Source organism: Mus musculus, chromosome 4, assembly GCF_000001635.26.
Source record: "Mus musculus strain C57BL/6J chromosome 4, GRCm38.p6 C57BL/6J".
NCBI lineage: Eukaryota > Metazoa > Chordata > Mammalia > Rodentia > Muridae > Mus > Mus musculus.
The window spans coordinates 87,800,450-87,818,110 of record NC_000070.6 but is presented as its reverse complement, the minus strand read 5'-3'; the positions used below and the strand labels follow the sequence as shown (position 1 = coordinate 87,818,110).

Here is a 17,661-nt window from a genome sequence, read left to right as displayed (position 1 = left end):
GCCTTTTTTTAAAGGCATGAATAATTTTATAGATTATTTTTTCCTTTCAACTAGTGTTGCTTCCCCAAGGTTAAAAGTTGTTACGTCAAGTGCAGCTGTTGGGAAGCAGAGGGAAGACGACAGTGTACACATTTATAGGTCCGTTCAAAACATTCAGACCTTCATTTAGCAATGCCACTCACTAATTTTAAGCCAGCAAAGGCCACAGTTGATATATACTGGTCCCATTAAGACAGTGTTGCAAATGAGTTGTTAAAAGTGCTTAGGATTGGCCATAGAACAACCAACCCCAAGGACAGCAAGAGCCACACCTTCCCTCATAAATCCACAGATTCCAGAAACCGTCTGTTGGTATGTTTAGTGTTTCTCAGAAAACTCTAGAACTGACTTTGAAATATATAGTAAGGAACCGCTTAACAAGATTGTGTCTACTAACAGGTTCTAACTGGTTACTAGACCTAAATAATCTATCTTCTCTGTTTGTAAGGTTGAATGCTGACTATAACGACTCCTGGTACTTTAATGATTCTTAGGACAAAATAGTAGCATATTCAAGCTGGGAGATTCCTGGTGTAGGACCACACTGATTCTTAAACTCTTTTAGAGTCCATGAGAGCCTTCTGGTGGGTCCATGGGCATGCTTATCAGTCACTCAAAGCTAAGAGGCCCTGTATTCCACCTACCACAGAATTATGATAAAAATCTTGGTCAACTTTATAAATAACCAGGCTCAGCTCAAGAACATGAAATTTAAACCTAAATTTAAATATGAAAGATAATATAAACACCTTCATTTAAAATGAAGTAACTGTTCCGATGAATAGTAAGGGATGAGGGGAATCAGCCTTAGAGACCGATTACCTGCAGAGAGGTAATAGTGCAGCTTTTCATAGAGTTTTAGCTGATCGTGAGCCAGATTAATCTAAGGAAAATCTGTATGGAAAAGTCCAGCTCTTCCATCAGATTTCATCTGGGTTTGAAGTTTGGTGGTTTGTCTTAAAGATGAAACAGAACAGAAATGTCACTCTAGAGTAATCACCAGGGTGTGGGGCACAGAGAAACCCGTGTGTGACTTAAGGGAAGTTGTTTAGGAAGGGACAAAGTAACTGTGTCCTTGAACATCTTAGAGTGTGCTCTGATAGGCAGTGGATTTGGCTTCTTGGAAGGTTAAAGGACTCAGGTGAATAAAGCCACTTGGAGAGGGCTCAGTGAGCAGGAGGGGGCTGTTGGTTTGGGGAGGGGGCATGGTGAACAGGAGGGGGGCTGTTGGTCTGTGGAGAGGGCATGGTGAGCAGGAGGGGGTTGTTGGTCTGGGGAGGGGGCATGGTGAGCAGGAGGGGGCTGTTGGTCTGTGGAGGGGGCATGGTGAGCAGGAGGGGGCTGTTGGTCTGTGGAGGGGGCATGGTGAGCAGGAGGGGGCTGTTGGTTTGTGGAGGGGGCATGGTGAGCAGGAGGGGGCTATTGTGTTGGTCTGGGGAGGCTTTGCTCGGCCTCATGAGGTTACTGATAGTTCTGGCAAAATTGAGCTGATATTTTCATTCTTGACCTCTTATTTGCCTTTAGTTTTATCTTTCCTTACTACTTTTCTGCCTTTAGTCTCATATAATACCTGTCCTTTAATGTAAACAGTAGATAACATGAGAGAGAATAAAAAGGAATACTGCTACTCAGGAGGTAGAGGCAGACAGAGCTCTGAGTTAGAAGCCACCTGGTCTACAGAGTTCCCAGGACAGCCAAGGATACAAAGAGAAAACTGTCTCAAAAAAAATAGATACTTAAAAAAATAATCTTCATTTTAAAAAACTTGAATGCTTTCTATTTCTTCATTGGATATCTATGAATGTTTATGTTTTCTCTTTGTTAATTTTGCTTCATTTGCTTCAGAGAACTGTGTTTGACAGTAATGAAGTCTTTTTTTTTTTTTTTTTTTTTTGATCCTACTTCATTTTAGGAAAAACACATTTATAAGGGCAATGCTACTGTGCAGCCTCACAAAGCCATGTATAAAGAGAGGCAGAAGTGGAAATAGGTTCAGGGAAGGTACGCATTAGTTTTTGTTCATAGGCTGGTGTGTCTTGTGACGTAGATATGGGTGAACTGGCACAGTCATTCCCTGTGTTTTAGGAGGGTTTCCTCACTTCCTGTGCTCACCTTGAACTGCTTGTTACAGCTGCTTTGAAGTCTTTTGGTTGCTGACACTGGTAATTCCTTCACACTATCTCCCCTCCTACAGAATGACTCTGTGTAAAGTCAACATGACCCTTGCCAGGTTGGTCCTTTATTTACCACCATCTGCTAGGCCTGTTCTGCTTCCTTCTTCTTTTTCTTCTACACACAGACGACTAGTCATCTAAATATGATCTCATTCCTCCAGAGCAATTGACCAGTGTCAATGGAATGGCGTTTGCAAAACTGTATAGGAAAGCAGGTAAGACGGAATAGGAAGTCCCGCGCTGTGACTGCCATGTCACTGTTCAGAGTGAGCTTGAGGTGAGCTGTGCTGGGTCTTGACCTCAGTGTGTGGCTATAAAAGCATTAACTGAGCTGCTCAGCTTGTTTTGTGTGTTTTTACTACATTCAAGTTACATCTCAATTAACCTATAAAATACCTTGTCTTATTGTAGACATTTTTCCAACTAATTAATTTATGCTTCTAACATTTTCTTTTAAAAGAAACTGTCTCCTTTTAAGTATGTTAGAAAAATTGCTGTTTTTATGTTTGAAGAATTCTTGATGTATTTCAAATATTAAAACAAAAGGCAGGACAATTTTTTTTTTTTACATATTCACTTTATATCCTGCTCACCGCCTCCCTCCTGGCTATTCCATCCTACAATCCTTCATGCCCCCATCCCCCCTCTCCTCCTCTGAGCAGGTAGGGGCTCCCTGGGTATCCCCCCACCTTGGGGGTTACATCATGTTTGCAGAGCTAGGCAATCCTTTCCCATTGAGGCCAGACTAGGCAACCCAGCTAGAAGAATATATATCCCTTGGGCAAGCAGCAGCTTTTAGGATAGCCCCCACTCCAGTAATTCAGGATCCACATGAAGACCAAGCTGCACATCTGCTACATGTGTGCAGGCAGGCCCAGGCCCAGCCCATGAGTGCTCATTGATTAGAGGTTCAGATTCAGAGAGCCCCAAGGATCCAGGTTAGGTGACTCTGTTGGTCCTCCTATGGAATTCCTATCCCCTTTGGAACTCTCAGTCATTCCTCCATAAGAGTCCCCAAGCTGCATCCACTGATTTGCTGTAGGTGTCTGCATCTGTCTGAGTCAGCTGCTGGGTGGAGCCTTTCAGAGGTCAGCCATGCTAGGCTCCTGACTGCACGCATAATAGAGCATCATTAATAGTGTCAGAGATTGGTGCTTACCCATGGGATGGGTCTCAAGTTGGACCAGTTATTGGTTGGCCATTCCCTCAGTCTCTGTTCCATCCCCCATTCCAGGCAGGTCAACTTTAAACCATATACTAGAGCATAAAATTAGTTTAGGCAGCACAACACTGCCCAGTATGCCAACGCACTTCAGACACATGAAAATATAAGTCAACAAAAGGGCCATAATTAATATATATTTAACTTACTGATATTTTTATACAAAGAAATTAACTTAAAATGGACATCAACACGTTTATCACATGTGACCATTGTATAGTTAATCTGTCCTCATTTTCATTTTACATTATTTTTCTTTTTTCAGTTATATTTAGTGTCCATAATAAAGCTTTAAGTTTTGCTTTATTTACAAACATGAAGAAAATTAATACTCAATTTTGGGCATAATATTTAAATTTACTACCATCTCCTCTAAATAGCTCAACATATATTTTGTATTTTATAATATATGTTCTTCTTAATGTAAAACTATCAGATCAATTCGGGTTTTATTTAGTTTAGTTTTTTTTTCTTTTAATCTGCTGCTTCACATTTTATCTATGGTTCATTAAGTTGCTGACAAATTCACTGTTAAACCCTCTTGGTTGATGCTTATGGCATTTCCACTTATACAGTCATCTGATAGGCTGCCTGGTCCTACCAAATATATGTACCTGGATGCTGTGTTAGTCTTGGGCAGTATAAGAACTGAATCAGCTGGGTGGGGTGGTGTGCTTTTTTCATCTCTGTACTTATAAGGCAGAAGCAGGTGGATTTCTGTGAGTATGAAGACAGCCTAGTCAACACACTGAGACCTTGTCTCAAAAACAAACACAAAACTAAAGAACACAAGGAGGTGAATCAAATTGAGGAAGACAGTGAAATACAATTAGGTGAGCTACTGTAAAATGTTCAATCTTGTCTTTTCAGAAGGCCTTTAAACTGTGCTGTGAAATACTGTGCTACCATTGAGGGAATGTTATTGAGCCGCATATACATATTTGTGAGGTAACTCTTCTTAACTGCCTTCTTAAAGTCAAAACAGTGGGTTCTCTTCACTAAGATATGCTCATTAAACTTCTTCCAAATATGAAAATAAATAAATAAAAGTCAGCTTTTATTGCAATGCAGTCTTCCAACTTAGTGTAGTCAGTAGGATGGTTGTATGTAGAGCATTACAAGCATCATTAACACCAACATATACCCATACTTCTAACTTTAATATCCCCATTCTCTAGAACCTTAGGCATCCACTAATCTATTGACAGAAATTTCCTATTCTGGATAACCTGTATCCATAGAATAATTTTTAAAAGATGTTGTGTTTTGTGCCCAATATAATTATAGATATGGTATTTTGAAGGCTAACACAGGACATGAGCAAAATTTCATCCCTTTTTTACGACTGAATAATGTTCTATTATGTAAATACTATACTTTTAAAAAGGTTATTAATACTTGATATATGATTACGGTCTGTGTGAGTTTATGTGCACGTATGTGCATTGGCACACTCAATTGTGTTCACGTGCAGATGGAGAAGAGAGTATCGGGGATCCTCCTTGTCAGTCTCTGCTTATTCTCTCCAGCAATCCTATATCTGCCCACTTTGGATTTGGGATTGCAGCTTTATATGTTGCTGGAGGTTGGGATCTGAACTCCAGTGTGTGTGATTACAGCGTGGTGTCAACCACTGGAACATCTGTCTATGAATGTTTGCGTTATTCTGACTGTTGGCCTCTCCTGAATGATGCCCTCGTGAGAAGTTAGGGGTCCGTTTTCATGTGGATTCCGTGTAGTTTTACACTCGTATCTCACTGATAATGTATTCCCTTCTAGTCCTACAGCAGCATTCTGGATTCTTAACATTGTTGGTGTGGTCCTCCTGTTTCTCTGTGACTTGGTGTCTGAGGAATTTGGAGACTCTGATAGATATTGAACAAAGTGAGTTATTTTTCATTTGGTTAGATCATCCCATTGACCCAGTTATTACCAATATTCTTGCCACAAAAAAGGTAAGCTAATGGTCTCAGTCACATTTCTTTGTGTGACAGGGAGAACTCCTTCCTCAATTTGCTGGCCTACAACTTTTAGAGGAACTAGTCCCCAAGGAGGTCATCCACTGGAATCATTTCCCCCTCCATTCCTGGTTACTTTCCATGTTCAGCAGTTATATAATTATTGCTGTTCTTTAATGGGAAATTCTCTTAAAGCAAAAATAGATTTAAAAAGAAAGAAACAGATACATCCTACCATTCTTCCTCAATCTTTGTATTTTTACCATTTATTTATTTATTTATTTATTTATTTATTATTCTTAATTAATTTGTTTGCCAGCTGTTTGGTTTATTAGACTAAGTGTTCACAAAAAATAAAGTACAGGTTTCTTATTCATCCAGGACTTAATCCTGCTTTTTAACTTGAAGAATATGGATGATTCAATTTAATTAAAATTTCTGGTGTAGAAAATTTTTTTCTGGGAGAAAATCAAAGAATTGGTTGATCTTCCTAGGAGTCCATTTGAACTTGGAACTGTGGGCCGATTGACTTGATTGGCTGTTGTTCTTAGTGCTAGTGATGTAATAGCCCTTTCTCCCCACCAGGAAAAGGAGCCTGTCCTATATTTCTGTTCACAGACCTTGGACTTTGCAATATCTAAAACTTACTACCCATTTTAAGTGCCCAGCTTATCAAACAGTTAATGGATTGTACTGGCTGAAAGAATGACCTTTGGATAGCTGTCTTGTAGGAATTTGCAGCAACTTAGGATGTTTATAACTTATCCCTTAAATGCGTTTTTTTACACCAAGATGTTGCTATATTAGCACTAATTGCTTATCTGGTAAGGAGTAATTTATTTTATTAATGAGACTTTTATTGGTATTTGTACACATTCAACAACACAAATGATATAAGAACGCCCTCTTCAGGATAATACATCACAGTTAGGTCCTCCACAACAATTCCAGGAACCATGGGCAGCAAGGTCAAATCATTGCTCTTTCAGGATAAAATGTTGAGTTGCTATAGGACAGTTGCTCTTAAAGGAGTAGAAAATGCATAGCTTATGTGTAGAGTCATTAACACCTATCATGAAGAAAAGGTCATTTTTATTGGGGAGCTCATATGTTAAATCAAAGCAGAGAAATATGGGCGAACAAAGTTGCCAAGTCTCTTGCCACTGTGCTAGGTGCCCATAGGTCAGGGGGCAGTAAACTATGACCCAGACCCCAAATCTCATTCATTGCTTGGTTTTATTAATAAAAATTTATTAAACACAGCCATAATAATTTGGGTGGGCTTCTCTTATAAGAATTGAGTAGTTCTAGCAGTGATTGTAATGCCTGTGAAATATAAATTTTTATTATTAGGCCTTTCGGGGGTAAAGGTTACCAACTCCCACCATTTAGAGTATGCAAAGTAAAGAGGATTCTCTTTTAATCCTCATCCTTACTGAGTAGGTTTGTTGGGGAAAGTGACTAATACAGATTTTAAAATAACTCACACACAAAGCAAAGCCTACCCCAAGTAGAATCACAGGCATGAAAAGGAGGACACGAGAGGCCGCCTCAGAGCTTTAAGATGACACAAAGCAGATTATATGCATGCATGTGTGCGTGGGTGTGCATGTGTGTACACACTAGCCTGTTTTTCACTATAGCATTAGAATGACCGACATTAATAGCCACTATAGTAGACAATCAGTATTTTTTTTTTAACTGGGACTTGTATTTGGTCTGGAATATTCACTGTCCTTAGATATTCACATAACTGTGTCATTCCAGAACAACTTTAGAATAGGTGAGTGATCAGGACATCCATGGAATGGGCTCTGTCATCTCCAGTAATGTCTGTGGCAGCTGAAAGCTTCTATAAATAGGCTTTGTCCATTCCTGCAAGCTCTGTTCGTCTGGAGATTAGGCCTCCAAACACATATGATGGCAGGACCCAGAAAAATCTCCTTGTTGGTCTTCTCCTTAGCTAAGCTATAGACAATGCAGAAAAGTCATTCATAGACAAACTCGGACTCTTCGGGGTTGGCCTATCAGATTTAGAGTTTATTGGCTTCTAGGAGAATAGACGTAGGACTGCTGGGTAGCACATCTGAATGGTCCTGGTACTCTGGCATTCTGCGTCTCTGCCACTCTTCAGCACAGAGGTGGCTTTCCCTACACAGCGCAGTGCTGATGTGGCTTTGGTGCCCACTGACTCTCACTGCAGACCCTCTAGTTCAGATGACGTTACAGGAAGTATGTTGCGTCTTTACTTGGTCTGTGTACGAAATACAGAAATGGCAGCATCAGCTGGAAATGGGAGTCTGGTTTCAATCCAGGAAAATGCAGATTGGTCCACCAGAAGTCAAATGAAGACCAGATCACTTAAGAGGAGAGTAGAACCTAAATACCTCAGCAACCAAAGAAGAATCTGGTTTGCTCCAAACTGCACTTTAGCATCTGGGTTAGAGAGAGACCAGTGAACTGTGCCTTGTCAGACCAGATGTGTAGTTTTCACGGTGGTCTTGAATTGTAACTTTATTAAAATGCAATGCCAGTTTTTTTGGTGATGCATGATTTTGCAAGCCTTCTGTAGATGCCACAACTTATTTTGGGTGGTTGTTCTCAACTTGGAATAATTTTTAAATGCACTGGTACGGTTGACTTGAGTGTGTATTTGTTAGAGACTGTGTAAACCCTTACACGGTCTTTTTTGAGTTTGGGTTCTTGGTTGAGATTTTGGCACTTTAGGATACTTTACTAAATCTTTCTAATTTTTTTCTGGACATAGAGTATTTAGGGTATATTCTCATTTGAACCAAAGAAAGTATTTTTGTTTACATATTCCAAATATAAAATATTTGAAAAGTACAGATTAGTTTCATAAAGGCTATAAAGCACTATGGTCCCATCATGTCTTTTGAATTTTTCTGTGAAAATAAAATATAATTACATCTTGTTCCCCTTCCCTTTCCTCCCTCAACCACTCCCACGCACACCCTTGCTCCTTCTCAAAATTTTTCTCCTGTCTTCAAAATTCTGGAGTTGTCTGTATTTTTTTTTTAAATCTAAGTTAGGGTCCCTGGGCGATTTTCTTCTTCCATTGTGGTTAGACTGTTGGCGGTGGTCTTGTTTAGGTCTTGCTTAAGCAGCTGTGTTTGCTATTTACTTTATTTATCTTCTTCAAGGTTGGCAGTAAATGGGCTGGTCCATCTGTCAGCAAAGCATTGATATGGGAATCACCTGAGAGGTGGTCAGGTTGTCTGTGGCTGACTTCCTCCTCCTGTTCTCTCTCCCTTCTCCCTTCTCTTTCAGCTGATGCTGCTGTCACATACAGCTGAGAGCTGTTTAGTCAGAAAGTGATTCTGAGTGCCAAGCAGAATGTCCAGCACTAGGAATTCTTTCTGATATATATATATACATATGAAAAAGCTTTTGCAGAACTCTTCATTATTTTTAGCATATGTTACTACGTTGGAGGTTTTTGTTAAGTACTTTATTGTAGGTTTCATAAGTAAATAAAAATATTTCATAACTTCCCAGTCTGAACCCACTTTCAGTTCTGGGTGAAATTTTACTTGACTATGAGCTTCCAAAAATCAACAAGATGGGAAATGGATAACCTAGAGTGAGACCATCACACAGCAGGATCCTCCAACTTCAAAAGCCATGGGAGGCTTTACACATAGCTGGGCATTGCAATATTTTCTGTACTCCTTGTAAGTTAAATTTGGTTTGGCAGAGAATTTGGGGTAGTCGATAAGGCTCTGTAAGTAGGACTTTACAGTTTTAGCCAAAGAAAACAGGCTGTAGATTTGATGACTCTATTTGATTTGTTAGTGCCATATGCATGGCTTTTTGATCTTGAAGGTTCAGTAAATGAATGAATTGATATGGATCAGAACTCTGTCATGTGGGAAAGAAATCTTAATTTGCCTGTAGTATTGATACTAACTTAATTATCTAACACCTGCATCCCATTGATGGTAATTCTGTTACGTTATAGTTATATTAAATGTTAATAGTATATACAGACAGCATTAACAAGTTTGGGGCTTGCACTAACACTGAGAGTACTCCTATTTCCTAGCTGTGTCATTGCTTCTGTTTATAACAGAATCTCCTACTAAGGGAACAGACAAGGATGACACTAGTAACTGTGGTTAAAGGAAAAACAAAAATAGCGTGACAATAAGGATATCAAATAATAAATTCTCTATGCAATCTTCATTTGTTGGTCTAGCATAGAGGAATTTTAATTGAGTGTGAGGGCTCACTCTACCTCAGAATTCCTCTGTAGTAATTTTATAAGTGGCCAAAACTACCGGGCAGATATTTCTGCCACCACGCAGTTATCATCCATTTTATCTTTTTCTTCACAAGAATCAATATATATGGCAAAAATGTCCAACTTTTTAAAATTGAAATGAGGGCTGGAGAGATGGCTCAGAGGTTAAGAGCACTGACTGCTCTTCCAAAGGTCGTGAGTTCAATTCCCAGCAACCACATGGTGGCTCACAACCATCTGTAATAGGATCTAATGCCTTCTTCTGGTATGTCTAAAAGCAGCTACAGTGTACTCATATAAATATAATAAATAAATCTTTTAAGAAATTGAAATGAACTTTCAAGGACAATATTCTGTTAGTATTCTCTTTATGTGGATATTATTCTTGATATTCTTAGAGTCATGTTCTGCTCAGGAGAGAAGCCCCCCAACCCCACAGTCATGAATCTCACTTCTCTTTTCTGTGAACTCTGCGTAATTACATGACCAGGCATTTCTTGCCTCTAAGTGTCTTCTGCTTGTCTTTTTCTTTAATATTTTAAAGTTTTGTTCCATGTATGTGTTTTACCTCCATGTAGGAGGTATGCCCACCACATGTGTGTCTAATATCCACTCAGGTCAGAAAAGGGTGCTGGATCCTTCAGAACTGCAGTTAAACATGATTGTGAGCCACCGTGTTGGGGGCTGGAGCCAAATCTGGTTCTTCTGCAAGAGCGGTTAAGTGTTTTTTAAGTGTTTAGACATCTCTCCAACCCCAGCACTTACCTTCTTACAGATTTAATCTCTGTGTCATGTATTTGTATAAAGTCCCGTTAGAATACCCTATATATGAGACATTGAGTTAGATGTTATATAAGCTTCCTGCTTGAGAAGTTGGACCAGTGTAAAGGAACTCACTCTACTTCTTTAAAGTACTGAGCATATTCAGGAAAATCTATCATGAGAAAAGGTTGGACAAAGCCAACTCAGGGGTAACTTTTCTTGAATCATAATTTCATAGTTACTCTTCTCGATGGTAAGAGTAGCTAATATTTATCATTTGTTCCATATTCTGCCCTCATCACTTTGCACTGTGTATATACTCAGTCATCAAAATAATTTAATGCCATGAAATTCCCTCCACCCCTTTAAAAATGAAGGACGGAGATATCAACAGACTGTATTGCTTGGCTGAGGACATACAGCTGTGACGTGGTGGAATCAGGCCTGATGCTTCTGCAGCCTGAGTTCTGACGACTCTGGAAGAGTAGTCATGCCTTCTGTATGTTGACCTGGAGTTTTCAAAGTACCTGACATTAAATTAAAATGTAAACCCAGGTCAAGTAAAACATAATTATCTTAATATCCTTTGCCTTTTTTTTTTTAATAACATGTCCTTCTACTGTAGAGTGAATAGCCACATTTGCTTTCTGCTTCTTGCTTCTTGCTTACTACCATTCAATACCTGTGCACATTTACACCTGAATAGCCTTGCTGGCATAGTTAGAAGCCTATTGTAAATAGTGACATCTACATTGTCCTTATTTTCTAGTAAATAAGAGTCCCATATTTGAATAGGAGCTTAAAAGGTTCACATTTCAATATCTTCACCTTTAACACACTAAGCTTTATTTGCATATACAAAAAAAAAGGTTATCATCTGTGGTAACTGCCCTGTTTACAGAGTAGGGGTGTGTGCTGCTATAGATAGGAGGGGCAGGTCCCACTCTTAAAGCAGTCATTTGACAAAGATCCTGGAACCCTTACTTAGCCACTTTTTATTTTATTTTTATTTCATTTTTGTAAGCTTCATAAAACTACATTGGCAAAAATAGAGGATTTCCTGAAAATGTTGGTGTCAGATTTATTTTAGGAAATTGTGTGGAATTACAAAGTAATGTGACTGAGGGTCTGGGTGTAGTCGGAGAGAGTTAAGTGTTTGACATCTGATCTCCAGCAGAATGCTTGCTCTCCGAGCATACAGTAGTGTCAGATAGAAGAGGCTGTTTCTAAAACAGTTCAGGGTGGATGTTTGCTTCTGATTAGCCTGTGTGTGCGTGTTGGATGAATGAGCAATTGCAAAGTCATGACCATGTGTTTGCTGTCATTTAAACTGCCAATCCAATCTAAATATACAGTGGGCGCCTAAGCAGAGTTCTTTCCTTTCAAGAGAATCATTGTAACAGCACTCAGTCCCTTCCTGACACTTGTGAGCCTGGCCACGTCTGTGTTCCCGAGGGCTCCTCTGTTTGGGTCTCAAGGAGGTGAGGATGATTTCTTTGCTTGCTCTATTGCTTGGTTTTGAAGGCCAGCTGTATGTAAAGTTTATTTACCATGACCAGTAATTATATAGTTTCTAAGATGTTACACAAGGCAGTGTACAAAGAGGGTAAAAGTGATAGAACAAAGGCACAGATTATGGAAGAAGTCAGAAAAATCTTTCCAGTTTTAGATCATGAATTTGCATGCAGCATGCCTAATCTAATTGAAATGAAATTTGAGAAAGTTTTATGCATAGGCAGTATTTTATAGAGTATCACTGTATGATGGAGCCTTGATAGGTACTTTTCCCCCACAGAGTGAGTTAAATACAAGAAAAATGTCTTTCTCCTATAACTTCAGGACATTTATAGACATCTTAATGCCATTGATTTCTTAAAATGAATACTAAAGAAATAAAAGCTTTTTTTTTTTCTGTTTGAGACTGTATTGCCGAACAAATTCTCTTACTTTCTAAGAGATGCTAAGGTTTAAAACTGCCAACATTCTATCATTCAGAAATGAGTCTTTCCACTCAGCAAAGCATAATGCTGTTTTTCCTGTGTTATAATTATGTAGCATGTCACTTTAAGAAGTCCCACTGCTTAGATGGTTTCACTGTTCACATGATTTTATGTTTAAGAACAAATACTGCAAAACTTCACTTCTCTCCAAGAACTAATAACACTCCTGTCATCTAATCATTAGAGTAGTTGATAAAAATTAGTTATCAATGTATATGGAAATATTTTTCAATTCGTATTTTAAAATTAATGTCTGTAAATTCTTATTTAAATACACATATTTTTATTTTAAAGGTTCCAAACATGTTTTAATGAAATTTGAGTTGACTTTCAGATAATTTGTATGACAGATACAGTCTACTTACAAAAATTTTAAAAAACTATGCTTTCATTGAGTGCCCTTAGATCTTTACATTTAGGCAGTAACATTTGCATTTTCTCCTAAAGAAAGATGAGTTATTGGGTTATGTATATGGACGATCAGAAATCATGTACGTTAATCAACAGAAGTACTATATTCTGAAAATATAGTCAAGGAGATTTTTTCCCATGTGTATCTGTATAACTTAATCTTATCATTCAGTCACATGATATCCAAATAGTTAATCTTGTATACAAATGGGCTACATAATTAGATGTAAATGCTAATGCTGACATGTTTTTCTGGTGAGATGGAATGTGTTGGGTTTACCTACATGTGGAGGTACTTAAAAACATAAAGGACATTTGGGAGTGTTTTGTGCACATGTTCGATGTTTGGTTTTGAACATTTGTTTCCTTTTGAAGTGTTTGTTTCTGTTGTGATATTGTAGGGGACCACAGCTGACCAGAGTGAATCATCCCGGAAAGCTCACACTTAGTTTAGAGCAGTGAGCAGAAGGGACCCCTGCAAAGCTGCTGTCTCTCTCCTTGCCCTCCCAGCCTCTCTCCTTTCCCTTCCACCCCCGGCCTGTCCCCTGCAGTTCACTTACTCAGAGAATTGTGCAGTCTGCTTGGCTTACCAGGACATTCATGAGAATAATACTGTCAATGTTGCTGGGTTTCCTCCATAGATTTAGTCTAGAAGGAAACACCACTTTATAGACTAATTTAACCTTAAAGTTTCCAGTACCAAGCTTGCAAAGAGGGCACAGTTACATCCTTTACATGGTTCATAAGATGAAAACCAGCCAGTCTCTCAGGGGATATTTAAGACAAAAAACAATTAAGTTAAAAAAAAAAAAAAGAACTGGTTGTTGTTGTTGTTAGTTTGTTGTTGTGTTGCTTTTTACACTGGGTATTTTATGTGTGACTAGTAGTTTTGACAGTGTTGGAAAAAGTTGAAAAGGAATGTTATAGGCTAAATGCCAAAGTCGTAGAATACCACATACATTTTTGAAACATGTATATTTAAATATGCTCTAAGGTTCATAGTGTTGAACTTTTTCTGAATGGTTCTACAGGTACCTATAGGAAATGATCCTGTTTTGTGAAAACTGAAAACAGGGTTTGATTTTTAAATCATTCTTGAGATATTGAAATTAAATGTGTTTCTGAGGATAGATTCAGAAATGCTTGCAAACCATCCTCCAGGAAAGCAGCCAATCCTTTGGGTTACTGCTGTACTTTAAAGTGAGGACTTTGAACCCACATTAACTTGTCTGTAAGGAAGGGAAAATTGAAGCGAGCAAGAGAGGCTGGGAAGACCTCTAGCTGGTGTGGTGCTGAGCCACCATTGTTGAAGGACATTCTTTGAGCCGATTTCAGTCCCATTTAAAAAAAAAGAAGAAAAAAGAAAAAAAAAATCTATTTGGTGATTAGTAACCAGTGGATAAGAGCAGAAAGCCCATGTGAATAAAGCCCATAAATACTGAAGTCTTTGGGATAGCAGCCTATAAAACTGTCAGAAAGCATTGGGTAGTGACAAAAGATAGCCCAGAGTAACAAGAAGGCAATGCTCCATATTCATGGATAGAAGACATTGTTTAGTTTTCTTCAAAATAGAGATTCTCCTTGGATTCAGTACCTGCTCATCATCATTTATTTGTCTTGCATGGAGTCTGTGTATTTGAAATCTGTGGTTGACTGTGTTTGCTGGTGGGAATCGCAATGCTTATTTAAAGATAGCTTGTTTCCAAAATTAGAGCCATGATTCCTGAGACTCATGTTTAGATCCATCAGGATCTACTTACTTGCTGAGAATGTCAAACCTGACGGCAGTGAGTGGGTGGGGCGTGTGTGTGTGTGTGTGTGTGTGTGTGTGTGTATTTTTAAAAGGCAGATGGTTAGGAAGTAGATGCTGACAAATGCATTTCTCTTGATTTTTAAAATAAAGTCTAAAGTTCATAATTCTTAAATATTTCTCCCTAAGGGGAAAACATTGAGTAAATAAAAACATAAGCTTGCAAGACTGTACTATAAACTGTTCTTCTTCTTCTTGTCCGATGTGGGAGTTTAGATGATGAAAGCCTTACTAGCCACACTTTAAATTTGCTGCTAAGTTTCTTCTACTTTTCTAAGTCATCAAAATGTGTAGGAATCTCTGTTGTAGGAAATTTGTTTGGGGCTGGGTAGCTTGTTCTACTAGAGATGCTCTGTACTCGAAGACTCCAGCCCATTAGACTAGAAAAGCACATTGTAGACACATTGTTACAAGGCCCAGATTACAGGCCCACTTTGCCAGTTTAGGAAACAAAGTGTTAGCATCAACCTGGAAATGATATCTGAAGGCTGAGAAATAAAAAAACAAACAAAAAAAAACCCATAAAAACACAAAAACAGTTGGTCTTTACACAAATGAGAAGTGTGATGTATATGTGTTCCTTGTATGTGTTGTACTCCTCTGTAATTTCACATCTGAACAAGCTTGAAAAATCTATACATACATACATACATACATAAATGATAAACAAATTTGCTGCTAGGATCAAAGAAAACTGAAGATGATGAAGTCTTTATTCTGAACTCCTGTTGTCTGACCCCAGTGATGGTTAGGTGACATTGAGTGACAGTGTTAGCTATCTGGATTCTATGTTTTACTGATTAAACTTCAAATTTACATGTGTGTTTGAGAGATGATTTCTGTGGATTTAAAGTATTGTGCTTCTTCAAGTGTGAGGATTTTATCAACTTAGGGTGTTTGCTTTTCAACATCCTGGCTGTGAGAACGAGGCATGTCATTCATGTGAAGGGAGCAGATGTTAAAGGCTCTTGCCCCTGCCTTCCTAATCCCAAACACTCTTTAAGAAGAGAAATGTTCTATTACCCAAATAGGGACCCTTCTGATGGTGAGAAAAGGCGGTAAAGGGCAATAAATCTGCCTTCTCATTATGAAGTGCAACAATAGATTGATTTATGAAGAAAAGCAACTGTTAGGCTTATATAAGTTGTGTGCATGGAGGTGCAGGTCCTTCTGGAGCCTGTCGCAGTAGCAGTCCTACTATTCCTGACAGGAATCTAATATCTCCAATGCAGAATATGTGATTCTGAACTCTACATTTGTAAAGGGCTTCACTGAGAACAAAGCAGAGGGATCCACCGCCCAGTGTTTTCCCATGAGAACAGGCTCCACGATGTGCCATGTTTGTACTGGGTTTTTTTCCCCCTTTTTAAAAATTTATTTTACATTAGGACAGAGCAGATATCTTTAAAATAGTTTCTTTTTATAGACATTTTGTTTAAACTTGCATTTTAAGTTGAAGATAATATAAACATGGCGTGTTTAAGTACTTGGCAGTTATAAGGAGTTTTGCTTCATTACTACTAATTTTTTAACAAACAAGGTAGAAGCAGAGCCTCACAAGGGACCACGCGAAAGATAATCGGATGACTCTCAGGGACTGTGTAAAACACTTCATGTGAAAATATTGTCTTAAGGAATTCTGTAGGCATTTTAAAATCTTTTAAATAAGCTCGTGTCACGTAGTGATATGAAACTCTGTTAGGCTATTTATATTTAATTGAAAATCTTAGAATTTTTGGAGTCTAGGCTGAACTTAAGTGTAAGATGTTGCAAAGTGGGAAGGTCTGGAGACTTTAGTAATTTGTGCTGATGTCATACCAGTCTTCGAAAGCTGCGTGATGCTCACAGTTGCAATGTGAATGGTAAATTACAGAACTAATGCTGATGCTTGTGAGGATGTTAGGGCCAAGCTCATTTCCCTCGGTAAACATCCCATAAGAGCTATACATTTCCCAGTTATGAGAATACCTTTGTACTAACTAACAGATAAGGTACAAGGAAGTACTTGCAAAACATTGAGTTTGAAAGGTAAGGACAGGAAAAAAAAAAAAAAAAACCATGGGGGCTTTGTCTCTTTCTCTTGTTCTTCTGAATTCTCTCACACACATTTCCATAAGCACATGTGTGTGCACTCAACACCCAAAGAGTTTGGAAAGGTTTCCTCCATTTAGATAAAGTAAAGGGAGTCTGCATGTTGATGAATACATTGCTACCCTAATTAGGGAGATAAAGGGTGTACAAAGACTTAATCCTTGCAACTAGTAATAATTTTGGTTGTATAAATTTATGGTGAGTAAATATTGCATTTTGTACTTGATTATGATCAGACAGTTTAAAATCAATCGTTTTTTCCCCCAGTGGATTTTAGTTATTTAGGAATTCAAAGTGTTGTGGAAATCATAGAAATATGCTCTTAGCAAATAAAATGAATTTTTAATGTCACTGCCTTGATATTAATTACATGCTTCATATTTAATGGGAAATATCCCACAAGATAGCTCAAATATTAAGACTAATAAATGTTGGTTTAGGTAGCCGTTCACTGTAGTTCTGCTAATGTCGGCCACATGCTCTATAAATGTCCAGACGTCCTCATGGCCATTGTTTATTTGGTAACTCTGCAACAATCCATTAGGAATCCTTTTGCCACAATCTACTAGGCATCCTTTTTCTTCTTTTCACTCTTTTATGAGGCATTTGACATTTTGTTACTTGTAATTTTTTCTTTTGTAACCATCTTCAAACTCCAGGTGGGAGTGAGGACACACACAAATCTTCAGCATTACAATTAAGCAATATGTTTAATGCCCAGCTGTAAGACTCTACACACTCTTGGCTAGGATGTTTTTTGGACATGTAGTTGAATGCAGTCTGTTTGCAGGTGAGTTTTCATACTCCTAAACCTTTCAGCAAGTGAGGATTCTCAGCCTGTAGTCTCTCAGTGCACATCTGGCACATACACCATTTTGCAGTGACTGGAAGTTTTGAAACAGCACATGTTCTGACTACAGTAGTCAGTAG

General features: G+C 38.4%; 1 protein-coding gene across 8 annotated transcripts in view; it reads left to right on the top strand.

Annotated features, from left to right (window-relative positions):
- Positions 1 to 17,661, top strand: part of Mllt3 (myeloid/lymphoid or mixed-lineage leukemia; translocated to, 3) — a 263,483-nt gene that overhangs the window by 215,297 nt on the left and 30,525 nt on the right. For 2 of the 8 annotated variants that reach the window (NM_001286158.1, NM_029931.3), the window contains exon 1: positions 11,788 to 11,900. The exons of the other annotated variants lie outside the window; for them this stretch is intronic. The gene's annotated coding sequence lies outside the window, so the exon portion shown is untranslated. Of the gene's footprint in view, positions 1 to 11,787; positions 11,901 to 17,661 lie in introns of those variants that run through there. 8 annotated transcript variants of the gene reach the window in all.